Source organism: Marmota monax, unplaced genomic scaffold (assembly GCF_021218885.2).
Source record: "Marmota monax isolate L192 unplaced genomic scaffold, Marmota_monax_Labrador192_F-V1.1 WCK01_AAM20220418_F8-fsc00089, whole genome shotgun sequence".
NCBI lineage: Eukaryota > Metazoa > Chordata > Mammalia > Rodentia > Sciuridae > Marmota > Marmota monax.
The window spans coordinates 48,864-64,030 of NW_026694744.1; positions in this window are offsets into that span (position 1 = coordinate 48,864).

A 15,167-nucleotide genomic window follows, 5' to 3' on the forward strand; every position below is an offset into this window, starting at 1 on the left:
CACCATGGAGGGCCCAGTATTGGGTTGTAAATCAAAGGATTTCTTTTATTTCCTGTTTCTCTTCTTAAGCAAGTGGTGTATCCCTCTGTGCTGTGCTGCTTGGAATTGGAAGAGGGGTAATATGACTTTGTCTTTCACACTTTCTTCAGTGTGTCTTATTGTTTAGTTAAAACCATGTACTGTGATTTCTCACCTAGTTTCTTTAGCTCTTGTGTAGATACCTTCATGTGTGGATAGTTGTTCAAATTGATGTTTCTGTGGTTAGAGGATTGGTGGAGGGTCTTATTGTTCCATCTTGCTCTACCCTTTCTTTTTTCCTTTCCCCCTTCTTTTGGTAAGGCTTAAGTGCTTCTTATCTGACTTAGAACTTATAAAACAAATTTAGACAAATAGAATGCTACTTTTAAATCTACTTTATACATTGAAAATTCAAGTTAGATTTATTTTGCATGAAAAGAAATCTGCTTCTTGAAAACCATTGGATTTATCCATCTCCCATCGATAGCCAAGGTGAGTCCAAATATGGAAAGTGAAATTCAAAGATAACAAAAGATAAAAAGAAAAAGTTCGTGATGCTAACTGTAACTAGTATCAGACCCTGCCGAACCTCTGCATCCTTATTGTAACCGAACAAGAATACCTTGGCCCTTTCTGCCTACACTAGTCATTTTCTGGGATAAGTATAAGAAAGAACAAGGGAAGTTCACTTCCAGTTGTTATTTAAACATTGTTTAAAGCAAAGCCCCCACCACTTTTTGAAGTATGATTGACAACAAAAAGTTGCATATATTTAATGTCTATAACTTGGTGTGTTTGGAGATAAATATATAGCCATAAAACATCTCCAAAATCTATACCATAAATCTATCTCACCTAAATTCCAGTTGTTAAATTACGTGTTTGTTTCCTTTTGTTTTTTTCCCTCCTTGCTGCAGTTTTTTAAAAAAATAAATTAAATTGTGTGTATTTAAAGAATAAAACATGATATCTATATCTACCTCTATCTCTCTGTGTAAAATATATCATACCTACATAATGGCTACTATGGAGGAACAAATTAACATATCCATCATCTATCTCATTTAGTTACCCATCCCTTCCCTAGGTCTTACTCTATGCTTTATGCTTCATTTATTCAGACAAGAGTTGATATTATCCCAATGGAGATGAAAAACAATAGTCCCAGAAATAACCCATGCATTGCCAAGAACTCAAAGTCGAATTTACTGGGGATGAAACTTTATTTATCTTAGAATGGATGTGGCCTTTAAAAACATGGATATAAAGCAGGAGGAGGAACATAAACATAACCCTCAAGTCTCTATAAATCTATTTAAAGTACAGAGTGGTGAAGAAAGATCTGAAATTCTTTTAGAAAATAAAAGATCCCTTTGAACTATTTTCCATTGTCCTACCTGTCACTTCAAAGAAAGGGTTGCTATGATCCCTAGAGACTTTCTTCTATCCAAAGAAGGGTGTGAGGATGCTGGAAAGGAAAATTTGAACTGAATGTTCCATCCACAAATCTCCCAGCTTTTGCCTGCATTTCCTCATAGGGTTGTTGCAAGAAATGATCAATGAATGGCTGCAAATCATCTTGAAAAGAATAAGGGGCAGAAGAAGTGTTCCTTAATAATTTCCTCCAAAAGTGGTGCAAATTATGGAGTTGGGAAGGTTAAAGTCAGGCCTCACTCTGATCTTCCAGAGAGTGGGCAGGTTTGCCCAGGCAAGGATATTGTTTTCACTACTGGTCTCCAGTGAAAGACCAGGCCTCGCTACAGATGGTAGCAGTGTTGGGTGTCTCAATTCCCACCTGGGATCAGAGCTATGCAAAATCCCATTGTAGTGTCCAGGAGCCTTTGGAGTGTTGAGCTGTACTGCATTTTAGAGTATACACAGGCAAATCATTTGTGACACTTATAACACAAAGTCTTTACTTTCTCCCTCTCCAGAAGTTTTCATAGGTCTACTCTGGCGTTCTATTGTCAATAAGGCTATTAATACCCAGCTGTGCACACTGAGAGTTCTCACTAAATCATGTGTTCACCACGAATTCTCTACATTTTAGAAGATCAAAACCAGATGTTAATGACTTATTGCTGACACTTAGCTATAAGTAGAAATTGTGCAAAACATGCTATAGTTTGTTTTTCTGAATGAAAGATGGTCTTAGTTGGGATTCCCACAGAAGCCGATCCTAACACAAAATTCAAGTGCAAAACACTTAGTTGGAGATGAAAGAAACACTGGTGGGAGTGCAGGAAATGAGAAAGGCAAGGGAAGAAGTCAATACAATGTGATACTGAAACCTAAACCTGCTGAAGGACTCTTAAGAGGCTGTGTAGAGAACATGCCTCAGTGTTCTCCCATGGGTGGGTGGGGAAGCAGAAGCATGTATATACTAAGGCCAGTTAGTTCTTGGACTGAGGTCTGTTGGGGGGTACTATGATTTGAATAGGTGTCTTCCAAAGGCTCATGTGTTAGGGGATTGGTCCCAATTTGGTGCCATTGGGAGATTATGGAAACTTTGATGTGACCCTAGCTAGAGGTCTTTAGGTCATTGGGTGTGTGCCCTTGAAGGGGGATTGTGGGATCTTGGTCTTTCTCTCTCTCTCTCTCTCTCTCTCTCTCTCTCTCTCTCTCTCTCTCTCTCTCTCTCTTTACTTCCTGGTCAGGGGATGAGTGATTTTGCTCTGTCTCCGCCATGATGTGCTGCTTTGCCAAAGACCCAAAAGCAACAGCATCAATCTATCATGGACTGAAACCTCAAAAACTGTGATCTAGAATTAAACTTTTCTATTTACAAGTTGGTTACCTCTGGTATTTTGTTACAGTAACAGAAAATTGAACACAAGGACCATTAATTTTTCTGTACTTTCATTCTGCTGTTCTTATGACAAAATGGGCATTATGCCTGTAGGTTAGGAGTTTGAGTGAGTGTTAACAAAGAGGCTATTGGAATGTTATATTCGGAGTATTGAGCCTTTGGAGTGTTGAGCTGTGCTGTATTTTAGAGTATACACAACACAATGTTATCTAGAATAACATTCAGATTTTTTCAGAATAATTGGACATTTATACTGCAAAAGAACTTTTTTCTGATGAAGAGTAAGAAGCAGGTTTCGTTTATTTGGATTTAGGAAGAATAATAATAATACTTTCTTTACTTCACAGACTTGAGTAACAAATGCATTAATAATTTCTGTGAAAGTCCACAACAGAAATAGAAGATGATAGTGGAAATGATTTCACAGTTTTCAAGTGGATAGAAAAATGAACCCAGGAAGAGCAGTAAACTAGAAAACTATCATGTTCATTTCTCATTTTAATATTTTTAAGTAGTTTTGCTTCTGAACCCCAAAATATGGAGTTTCCAGTGGTTTAGTTTGTGACATGTTTTTTGATTCATCAGAAAGCTATCTTGGAATCTGAATGATTTCAGTTTGGGCCAGGTACACATCTGCTCCTGATTTGGCCAAATGGAGGTTGAGACTGTCCTAGTCTCCACTAAAGAGAGGCAACAGTATGAGTAAGTTTGGATTTGGAGGGATTCTCTTTCTAAAAAAAGTCATTAATTTATTTAAAAATAATAATGAACTTATTATACCTTAACATAAACTAGTAGCACAGCAATATAAATTAGATTTTTTAAAAAAAATAATATTTTCTTTTTTCTCCAGATTTTTTATTGATGCCTTATATTATACAATATAGTAATACTTGTTGTTACATATTTGTATATGCACACAGTACAGTCATATAATTTGGTTAATTTCATTTCCCAGTAACTTCCCTTTCCCCCTTTTGCACCCCCCCTCTATTCTAACCTACTGATTGGAGGAAGTCTCTTATAACCTTTTACAGCCTATTTAGTATGTGGTCAATTTTTATAAGTGTTTCATATGTTCTCAAAATGAATGTGTATTCTCTATTCATTGAGTGTAATGTTCTGTTTATAAAAGTTAGATCAAACTGTGTTTTTAGTATGGATTAAATCTTTGTTATTTTTTACTAAATATTTTACCACTATTGAAAACTTTGTGAGAAAAGTTAAGCAAACTCTCCTATGATGATAGGTCTGTTATGAAAATTTGCTTCACATTTAACAAAATATAGCACCCCTTTATGTTCAAAACACTAGAAAAACTAGGGATGACAGGAACTTACCTCAACATTGTAAAGGCTATCTACGCTAAGCCTCAGCCAACATCATTCTAAATGGAGAAAAACTGAAGGCATTCTCTCTAAAAACTGGAACAAGACAGGGATGCCCTCTCTCATCACTTCTGTTCAACATAGTTCTTGAAACACTGGCCAGAGCAATTAGACAGACGAAAGAAATTAAAGAGATATGTATAGGAAAAGAACTTAAACTAGCGCTATTTGCTGATGATATGATTCTATACCTAGAAGACCTAAGAAATTCCACCAAAAATCTTCTAGCAGGATATAAAATCAACACTCATAAATCAAAGGCATTTCTGTATATCAGTGACAAATCCTCTGAAAGGGAAATGAGGAAAACTACCCCATTCACAATAACCTAAAAAAAAAAAGATATTGGGAATCAACTTAATGAAAGAGGTGAAAGATCTGTACATTGAAAAAAATAGAATCCTATAGAGATAAATCAAAGAAGACCTTAGAAGATGGAAAGATTTACCTTGCTCTTGTATAGGCAGAGTTAATATTATCAAAATGATCATATTACCATATTACCAAAAGCACTATACAAATTTAATGCAATTCCAATAAAAATCCCAATGGAATTCCTCATAGAAATAGAAAAAGTAGTCATGAAATTCATCTGGAAAAATAAGAGACCCAAATAGCTAAAACAATCCTTGTCATGAAGAGTGAAGCATTGCTATACCAGACCTTAAACTATACTACAGAGCAACAGTAACAAAAACAGCATGGTATTGGCACCAAAACAGACTGGTAGACCAATGGTACAGAATAGAGGACACAGAGACTAACCCATAAAATTATAATTATCTTATGTTAGATAAAGGTGCCAAAAACACTCACTGGAGAAAAGATAGCATCTTCAACAAATGGTGCTGGGAAAACTGGAAATCCATATGCAACAAAATGAAATTAAACCCCTATCTCTCACCATGCACAAAACTTAACTCAAAATGTATCAAGGACCTAGGAATAAAACCAGAGACCCTGTGTTTAATAGAAGAAAAAGTAGGCCCTAATCTTCATCATGTGGGATTAGGCCTCAATTTCCTTAATAAGTCTCCTATAGTGCAAGAATTAAAACCAAGAATCAATAAATGGAATGAAATCAAACTAAAAAGTTTCTTCTCAGCAAAAGAAATAATCTGTGAGTTGAACAGAGAGCCTACAGCCTGGGAGCAAATTGTTACTCCTTACACATCAGATAGAGCACTAATCTCTAGGGTATATAAAGAACTCAAAAAGCTAAACACCAAAAAATCAAATAGCCCAATCAATAAATGGGCCAAAGAACTGAAAAGACACCTCTCAGAAGATGATATATAATCAATCAACAAATATATAAAAAAATGCTCATCATCTTTAGCAATCAGAGAAATGCAAATCAAAACTACTCTAAGATATCATCTCACTCCAGTCAGAATGGCAGCTATTATGAAGACAAACAACAATAAGTGTTGGTGAGGATGTGGAGAAAAGGCACACTCACACACTGCTGGTGGGACTGCAAATTGGTTCAGCTAATATGGAAAGCAGAATGGAGATGCCTTGGAAATCTGGGAATGAAACCACCATTTGACCCAGCTATCCCTCTCCTTGGACTATACCCAAAGGACTTAAGAACAGCATACTACAGGGACACATCCACATCAATGTTTATAGCAGCACAATTCACAATACATAAACTGTGGAGCCAACCTAGATGCCCTTCAGTGGATGAATGGATAAGAAAAAAAGTGGCATTTAAACACAATGGAATATTACTCAGCACTAAAAAGAATAAAATCATGGCATTTGCAGGTAAATGGATGGCATTGGAGAAGATAATGCTAAGTGAAGTTAGCCAATCCCCCAAAAACAAATGCTGGATGTTTTCTCTGATATAAGGAGGCTGACTCATATGGGGGTAGGGAGGGGGAGCATAGGAGGAATAGATGAATTCTAGATAGGGCAGAGGGGTGGGAGGGAAAGGGAGCGGGCAGGGGATTAGCAAGGATGGAGGAATGTGATAGACATCATCATCCAAAGTACATGTATGAAGACACAAATTGGTGTCAACATACTTTATATACAAACAGAGATAAGAAAAATTGTGCTATATATGTATAATAAGAATTGTAATGCAAAAAGAAAACAAAGTACATATATGAAGACATGAATTGGCGTGAACATACTTTACATACAAAATATGAAAAATTGTGTAATAAGAATTGTAATGCATTCTGCTGTCATGTATTTAAAAAAATAAAATCGATTAAAAAAAGAAAGAAAATTTGCTTTATATATTGTGAAACTGCATTATTAAATGCATAGAGATTCAAAATTGTTTTTATCTTTTAGTGCATGATTTTTTAAAAAAATTTATTCTAATTTGTTATGTATGACAGCAAAATGCAATTCAATTCATATTACACAAATAAAGCACAATTTTTCATGTCTCTGGTTGTACACAAAGTAGAGTCACACCATTCATGTCATCATACATGTACTTACAGTAACAATGTCCATCTCATTCCACTGTCTTTCCTACCCCATGTCCCCTCCCTTCTCCTGCCTCCCCTTTGCCCTATCTAAAGTTCGTCTGTTCCTCCCATGCTCCCCATCTATCCCCATTATGAATCAGCATCTTTATATCAGAGAAGACATTCAGCATTTGGTTTTTTGGGATTGGCTTACTTCACTTAACATTATATTCTCCAACTCCATCCGTTTAGAGCATGCTTCTTTTTATTGCCAAGTGAGGTCCCACTTTATTCCTACTAAGGAGTTACTCTTTAAATTTTGCTTTGCCTGATAGTAATCTTTCTAAATAAATTATTATTATTATTTGTCTAATTTATGTTTTATTTTAGTTTACATATGGTATTATGTTTTAAGTGTGCCTTTATTTCTTTATTACTGAATATTATACAGAATGGTGGGGTTCTTTGTAGCATATACAAAAACAACATTTGACTATAATTTCCCTTCTCAATACATCCTCAACCTTCTCCACCTCCCTCTTCCTGGTCCCCTTCCTCTACTTTACTGGTCCCTCTTTAAAAAAAATTTTCTTTATTTATATATGAGAGCAGAATGCATTACAATTTTTATTACACATATAGAGCACAATTTTTCATATCTCTGGTTGTATACAAAGTGTATTCACACCAATTCATATCTTCATACATGTACTTTGAATAATAATGTCCATCACATTCCACCATCATTTCTAACCCCATGCCCCCTCCCTTCCCCTCCCACCCCTCTGTCTTATCCAGAGTTTGTCTAATTATGGTCTGCAGTTCTATCTATTTTCCTGCAAATGATGCAATTTTGTTCTTTTTTTTATGGCTGTGTAAAACTCTACTGTGTATATATATTAGGTGTGCCTTTTTATAAATAGCCTATGTCTGCGTTTTGCTTTTCATCCACTCAATATAAACATATTTATCTATTAAAGAGTGATTAAAACATAGGTTATTGATATATTTGGGTTAATTTTTGCTTTGTTGTTATTCCTGTTTATGTACTTCATTTTTTATTTTCTTCTCCTTATGGTTTGAAAGTGATATATTCTATTTCTTTATTGCTCATCTCATGTTCCCATTTTTCATTGCCTTTTGACCTTTTATGTTGCTGCAATGTTTTCGGCATGGTTGATCATTCTTTTACTTGGAATAGAATAAAAATGTGATAAATATTTATCCCATAGCATAACATTCACTATATATATTTGAAGGTGATTGCTCTGCACCTAATGACATAGTGAATATGCTGGTTTACTATGTGTTCACAGAGAGTGGAAGCAAACTATGGAAATCTTCTGAAACTTTTTTTGGGGGGGGCACTCGACCACTGAGCTACATCCCCAGCCCTATTTTTTTTAGAGAGAGAGAGAGAGAGAATTTTTTAAAAATATTAATTTTTCAGTTTTCAGTGGACACAACATCTTTTTATTTTTATGTGGTGTGAGGATCGAACCCAGCACCCCACACATGCCAGGCAAGCACGCTACTGCTTGAGCCACATCCCCTGCCCCCTCCAGCCCTATTTTATATTTTATTTTTTTTAAGAGAGAGGAGAGGGAGAGAGAGAGAGAGAGAGAGAGAGAGAGAGAGAGAGAGAGAGAGAGAATTTATTTATTTATTTTTAGTTTTAGAGACGGGTCTCACTGAGTTGCTTAGCACCTCGCTGTTGCTGAGGCTGGCTTTGAATTCATGGTCCTCCTGCCTCAGCCTCCTGAGCCTCTGGGATTACAGGCAGTGTGCATGCCTGGCTCTGAAACTTTCTTTAGTGTGTTCATCCACAGAACTAGAATGATTCCCCTGTTTTTCCACTTTAGCTTTTCTCATGGTTTTTCACCCACTGTCTTTAAAAAGCAGCCTATGGTATTGTTGACAGGAGTTGCAAGACATAGCATGAAGGAAGGTTCAGTATATCAAGTTATGAAGACCAAGCTACTCACTTCTGAAAAGTTAATAGCTTTAAAAGGGACCCACACATCTAAATTTGTGTGACTTCTTTGTCCTATAGCATGTACACCTTCAACTGGCTTTTGAAAGCCTGCTATTTGGGGAGGGTCCATAATTTTGACAGATGGGTCTATAGTTAGTAAGTGCTCATTAAGTACTCTGTCCTGAGTATTTCTGTCCACAGGAGGAGAATGATCTTAGCAGCTGCAAGGGTGATAACTATCCTGCAAATTGGAATGACTCCAAAAGTAACCAAAGAACTTTACAGAGATCAAAAGCCAACAAACAAAAAAGTACCAGCACTAACTGTAGGAAGAGCTACAGAAAAGAAGAAAATAGTTTCATGACCTCTTGGTCACCAAATCTTAAGGGCATCTGGCCCTTATTTTCTTCATAGTGTTTGAAGCTCTGTATACTCCTACTTTTCCTCTCACCCTGTCTCTACTGGCTCTTTGTCCTCTTGTCTCCTAGCTACAGGTGTTTTCCAAGTGTTGATCTGGAGTTCTCCTGTCTCTTCCTTGATCCTCCCCTACAAAGAACATTCCATTCTGATGGCATCAAATATAAGCTTTATATTGATTCTCAAATCCACATCTCTGGCTTCTACCCAAACTCTAGGCCTACAGTTTAATTCCTGTTGAATATTTCCCCCTAAAAGTCCCCCTAAAGCCTTGACTCACTCTGCTTCATACTCTTTCTTAAAACCAACCTCAATACCCTATTACCCAGCAATTACACTCTTATTTGTAATAGCCAAAAGATATGTGTACTCAGTGTACCAGAAGACATGTGTAGGAATGTTCATAGAAAATGATACATCACACTACATTGACTTTGACCTAGGAAGGCAAAGTCCGTTCATAATTAGAAAATCAAACAATGTAATTTATCATATAACAGTAATGAAAAATGATCTTATAGTTATTTTAACAGATATAGAAGCTTCATTTGATAATATTAAATAACCACTCATGTTGTTGTGCTTGTGGCTCAGTGGTAGAGTGCTCGGCTAATATGTGTGAGGCCCTGGGTTTGATCCTCAGCACCATATAAATAAAATAAAAAAGTTTTGTGTCCACCTACAACTAAAAATAATATTTTTAAAAAACCAGTCATGATAAATTCTCTTAGTGCAATTGGAATAGAAGAGAACATCTTTAATCTCCAAAAGTCCTATTGCAAACATTACATTAAATGATAAAATGTTGAAAAATTTCCCTTGAAGATCAGAAACAAAACAAGAATGCCCATGATAAGCACTGCTTTCAACATTGTGAACAATGTTCTGGCCAGTGTAGAAGACAAGCAAAACGAAATATAGCCCTAAGAATTGGAAAGAAAGAAACAAAACTGTTATTATTTGAAGATTATACGATTATATTAATCACAAATCCAAATAATTTGACAGATAAGCTATTGGAATTAAAAAGAGAATTTAGTGCAGTCTTTAGACATAAAAGCTCAGTATCTGCAAATCCAGTATATTTCTCCATACCAGCAACAGACAGAAAATGAAATTAATATCAAATACCTAAGAGTAAATATAATAAAAGATGTATAAGATCTCTATGTAAAAAATGATGAAACCTTATTTTGAGATATTAAAAAATGCTGAAAGGGGAAGATATGCCACAGTATTTATTAGCAAAATAGTTACCAATTCTCAACAAATTTCTTTCTTTTTTGAGGGGGTACCAAGGATTGAACTTGGGGATACTCTACCACTGAGCCACATCCCCCCGCCCTTTTTTGTATTTTATTTAGAGACAGGGTCTCACTGAGTTGCTTAGGGCCTCGCTGTGGCTGAGGCTGGCTTTGAACTTGTGATCCTTCTGCCTCAGCCTCCCAAGCCAATGGGATTATAGGCATGCACCATTGTACCATGAGACAAATTTATTTCTAAATTCAATGCAATTCTAATAAAATTTTCAGTAGAACTTGACAAACTGATTTTCAAATTTATATGGAAATGCAAAAAACCAAGAATAGCCATTACTCTTTTCAAGCAAGAGAGCAAGGCAGGAAGACTTGATTCACTGGGTAGCAAGACTGTTGTAAATCTATAGTAATCAAGACAATATATTATTTTTTTCAAGGACAGAGAAATAGACCCATGGGATAGAATGGAGAACCCAGAAAAATAAGTCCACAACAGGTTAATATATGACCTAGAACAGAAGAGAGATGTCAGTTATTAGAATAAATAGCACTGAGACAATGGGATAGCTCAGCCTTGCAATATAGAGACATTATCAGACAGTGCATATCTTAGATAGTGATCATTGGGAGCAGAGTTGGATACAGGGATTGTGGTGTGTGCTGTTTATTGGTGGAATGGTCCAGGAGAAAGGGAGGGAAGGAAGAGGGACAAGGCAGGGGAAGGTGCTAACCAAGAATGTGTCACAGCTTCAGCCTGATCCCACAGGGAGTTCTGTAGCTTGAATTGCTCCATAGAGTTAGTTCCCATTGAAGAAAGGAGAATTTCAAACTCCGGTGATGCTTAGTCATTGGCTAAGGGCTGTACCCCAAAGGCAGAGATGGGTAAATCTTCCTGGGAAGAAGGAGTTTTATTCATCTGGGGAAATTCTCCAAATAAAGGAACATCTGTAAGTTATTAGCAACCAATACACAAGAGCTGGAGGAATGGGTGAATTGGTTGGTAAAAGGAATCATTGTGGAACAGCAGTATTGTCCTCTACAATGGGGATCTGGTTGGTACTCTTGAATTAACTTTTGTTTTCATGTGGCATGGACCCTATGTATGAACCAGAAATCTGGCATGAAGCTGGCCATGACAAATCACAGTGATTTGGAGCAAAGGCATACTATGCTTCCAGGGGGTGAGAAGAATGTTGTGACAGGGACTCAGGTATTTCCAGAGATGAGATTGAAGCCACCAGAGGGAGTGGGCCAATACTGTTCTAGAAAGTGGAGTCAAAACCCAAACAAGGGACTGGGGTTGTGGCCTAGCATGTGTGAGGCACTGGGTTCGATTCTCAGCACCACATATAAGTAAATAAAATAAAGGTCAATCAACAACATAAAAAATATTTTAAAAACAAAAATAAAAACCCCAAACAGACCACAAGTTTACCCGATACAGATGTTGACCTCAAGGCCAGCAGGAGTCCCTAACGCTAGAGAGTTCAAGGATACCTTCTCTCCAAGATCGGCGTTTCATATGAATCTCCAATATCCAGGCTCTAGCCAAGAGAAGACCTATGGGCTTAGAAATTAGCACCATTAGGGGTTTTTGAAGAATAATATATCAGGCTAAGAAATAAAGAAACTTTATTTTGACCATGTATTTTAATTGTATGAGCGAAATTTCAGCATCTACTTCAAAACACTTTAAGGCCCCTAGATTACTATATTCAAATACATAAAAGGTGTAGTCAAAAGTTTGACCTCTGGCAAGAAGATTGTAAACCTTCTGTGTAGGTGGTATAACCCACACAGGAAGGAGTCAGATAATTCCATCTTATCATATTTACTTATTTTCATGAGATTTGAAACTTATCCTCTTTTGTTTCAACCCACATGCTACCAAGAGCAAGTGGTAAAAATTAAAAGACACAAAGGAAAAAGAAGATTAGATCATAAATTGTATTGGGATATCTCTTACTAATTTAGAGAAAATCAGTTTAGACTTGCACCTCATACCACAATGCCAGATGAATAAATCATACATAAGAAATTAATCCAAAAAGAAAAACAGTGAGTTTTAATGAGGTCTCTGGAGTTCTTTAAAATTTTACAAACTTTAAAATGATAAAACATCATACTTGTGACTGACAAAGTTGGTTGCATAAAAATTAAAGTTATGTATATAATAAATTGAACAATGCAAGGAAAATATTTTTTCAAAAATATGAAAAACAGATTTAATATCTTAGCCAATTACAACCATTACTATCTCAATAATAAAGAAGAAAAGACACAAGAAATTACAAATTGGGAACTGTACTTAGCAAACAAATATATGGGAGAGTGTTACACCTTCATTTCAACCGTAAAATATTTATTGAGCAGCTACTATAGGCCAGGCACAGTTCTAGGCACCTTCTCAAAGTAGTTCTAGGTACAGTCACCAAAGAATAAAAAAAATTACAAATTAAATATCAATGAAATTGATAATTTATATACTACTGATGGAAATAAAATTACACAATCCCAGTTGGATTTGGTTATACTTGTCAAGTGATATAGCATGATATAGAAGATGTTCATTACATTGTACTTTATAAAGAAAGAGGGAAAATGCATAAAATCATAATTTATTCAAGTTTCCCCCAAATTATGTTTCAACAGGAGAGACAGTCCAGATATGGGGCCTCTTAGATCAGTAAAGTCTTGTGTCTGTCACTGTATTTGAATGTTGAAAATCTCTTTTCATAGAATACACATTACCTTGCTTGAAATCACACCTTCAGTGATAAAGGTCCCTAAAATTTAGGCAGTGCTCCTGTTAGAATCATAGAGCTAATAATGTGATTTATACAGTTAATAAGGTTTCAGTTGGGTGAGATATTTTGAGCCAAGACCCACCTAAGCACCAGTTTCTAACCTAAAAGAGAGAGAACTTTTAGAACATAAGAAATTAAAGAAGCTCATGTCTCCAGTTATGTGCTTTACTAGATTTTCTCAGTTGTGAGCATCTCATGGATGAGAAAGCCTCAGCCTATCTACTGGACACAGGCCCTAAACTCCTCAGATGGAATGAGAATGAATTTTCTGTCCCACAGGAATTATGACATTTATAGACAGGACAAGACCTCTTTATCTACTAGGGAGTTCAAAAGAAAAGGGCATACTCCCTGTGTGTCTAAGTATAAACAGCCTGACAGCCACGTGCTTACTAGGAGCTCTCCAGGGTCCTGAACAACTGTGGGAATCACTCTCTGGTTTGATGGAAGCGTCCTCTGGCTACTACCTCTCAATAGATTCACTACCTCTGCTGGCCTTGGCACTGACCCTCTGACCTCTGACTCCTTGACACTGTCATACCTAATGGGACTTCAACTGTTACTTGTTCTCTGCATTTACTGGCAACTTCATTTATCAGGCTCTTTTTAAAAAGAACTCTCTTTGAGATTATCTTTGTACTATGGGGAAGGAAGGGAACCCAGGAAAGACAGTCCAGATATGAGTCCTCTTAGATCAGTAAAGTCTTGTGTCTGTCACTGTATTTGAATGTTGCTGGGATACTTGAAGAATTATTAGAAGAACACATGCAGAAAGCAGAGGGAGGAGATCATCACAGAGCTGAGAGATTCAAAGGACCTGTGTGTGACTTGCCTGTCATAATTTAAAATTCTTCAATTACTAGATTAGCAATAGGAGTTAACAATATCTTACGTATAATTGGTGCTGGTAAATAAATGAATATTAAACTAAGTGCTAAAAAAGTACTAGTCCTGACTCTTATTTTTAACCTAATTAGCTGTATAGCATTTGGTTAATCATTTAAGTTCTCTGTATTATTTAGGGTAACTGCTGCAGCAAATAATTCCTAAATATGATTTTATTCGTGCAAAGATGCACTACATATTCCTGGCTGTCTGGCTTTCCTGGACAATTATCTTCCTATGGGAGACTTAGGCTTCTTCTGTCATGTAGCTTTGCTGTCACATTAGTCCTTGGATTAATCTTCATTTAGCTAGTCAATGAGGAAGGAGAATGGGGAGCTTATGCACAGGACCCATCACATATTCCTAGCTAACCTTAAGGAATCATGGGAAATGGAGTTTTGCTCTATGTCAAAAAGGAAAAGGGACACAGTTTTGTGTACAAATGGCCAGTCTCCACTATGCTTTCTGGGTTCTTGTCTCTTTAACTGTAAAAAGATGCAAATAGTATCTGTTCTTCCTCTCTACAGAGTAATTGTGAAGATAAAAAGAAATCATTTGTGTGAAAGTGCCTTGAGAATTGTAGAACTATGTATACAGGAAGGAAATCAATTTTGCTTGACTTACCTACTTTTGAATGTTCAATTTAGGAGGGATTAAATGTCTTCTTTCTTTGGTAGGACTCCTTTTAGCTGGTTCCACAAGATGTCAAGTGTAAATATATTTAATGCTATCACATAAACTACTTTTTCATATGAGATGAAAATACAGATTTTTTAGATTATCCTTTGACTTTTTTTTTAAATTTGAATGCTTTGATAGAAGTATACTAGGATGAAATTAAAGGAAAGTACTATTTTACCATCAAGCTTTCTTTTTTTAAAAAATAAATATTTATTTTTTTCATTTATTTTTTAGTTGTGGGTGAACACAATATATTTTATTTTTACATGGTGCTGAGGATCGAACCCAGTGCCTCACACATGCTAGTCAAGCGCTCTACCACTGAGCCACCACCCCAGCCCCCAAACTTTATTTCTTGCTAGGTTTTTTAAGATGCTAATAACCTCTCAGACAATAAAACCTACCAAAGGTTTGCTAATAGGTGGTAAGTTCTATTATCTTTGACATTTTCCCTGGAATGGCTATTGAAAACAGGTTATTTATTATGACTGTT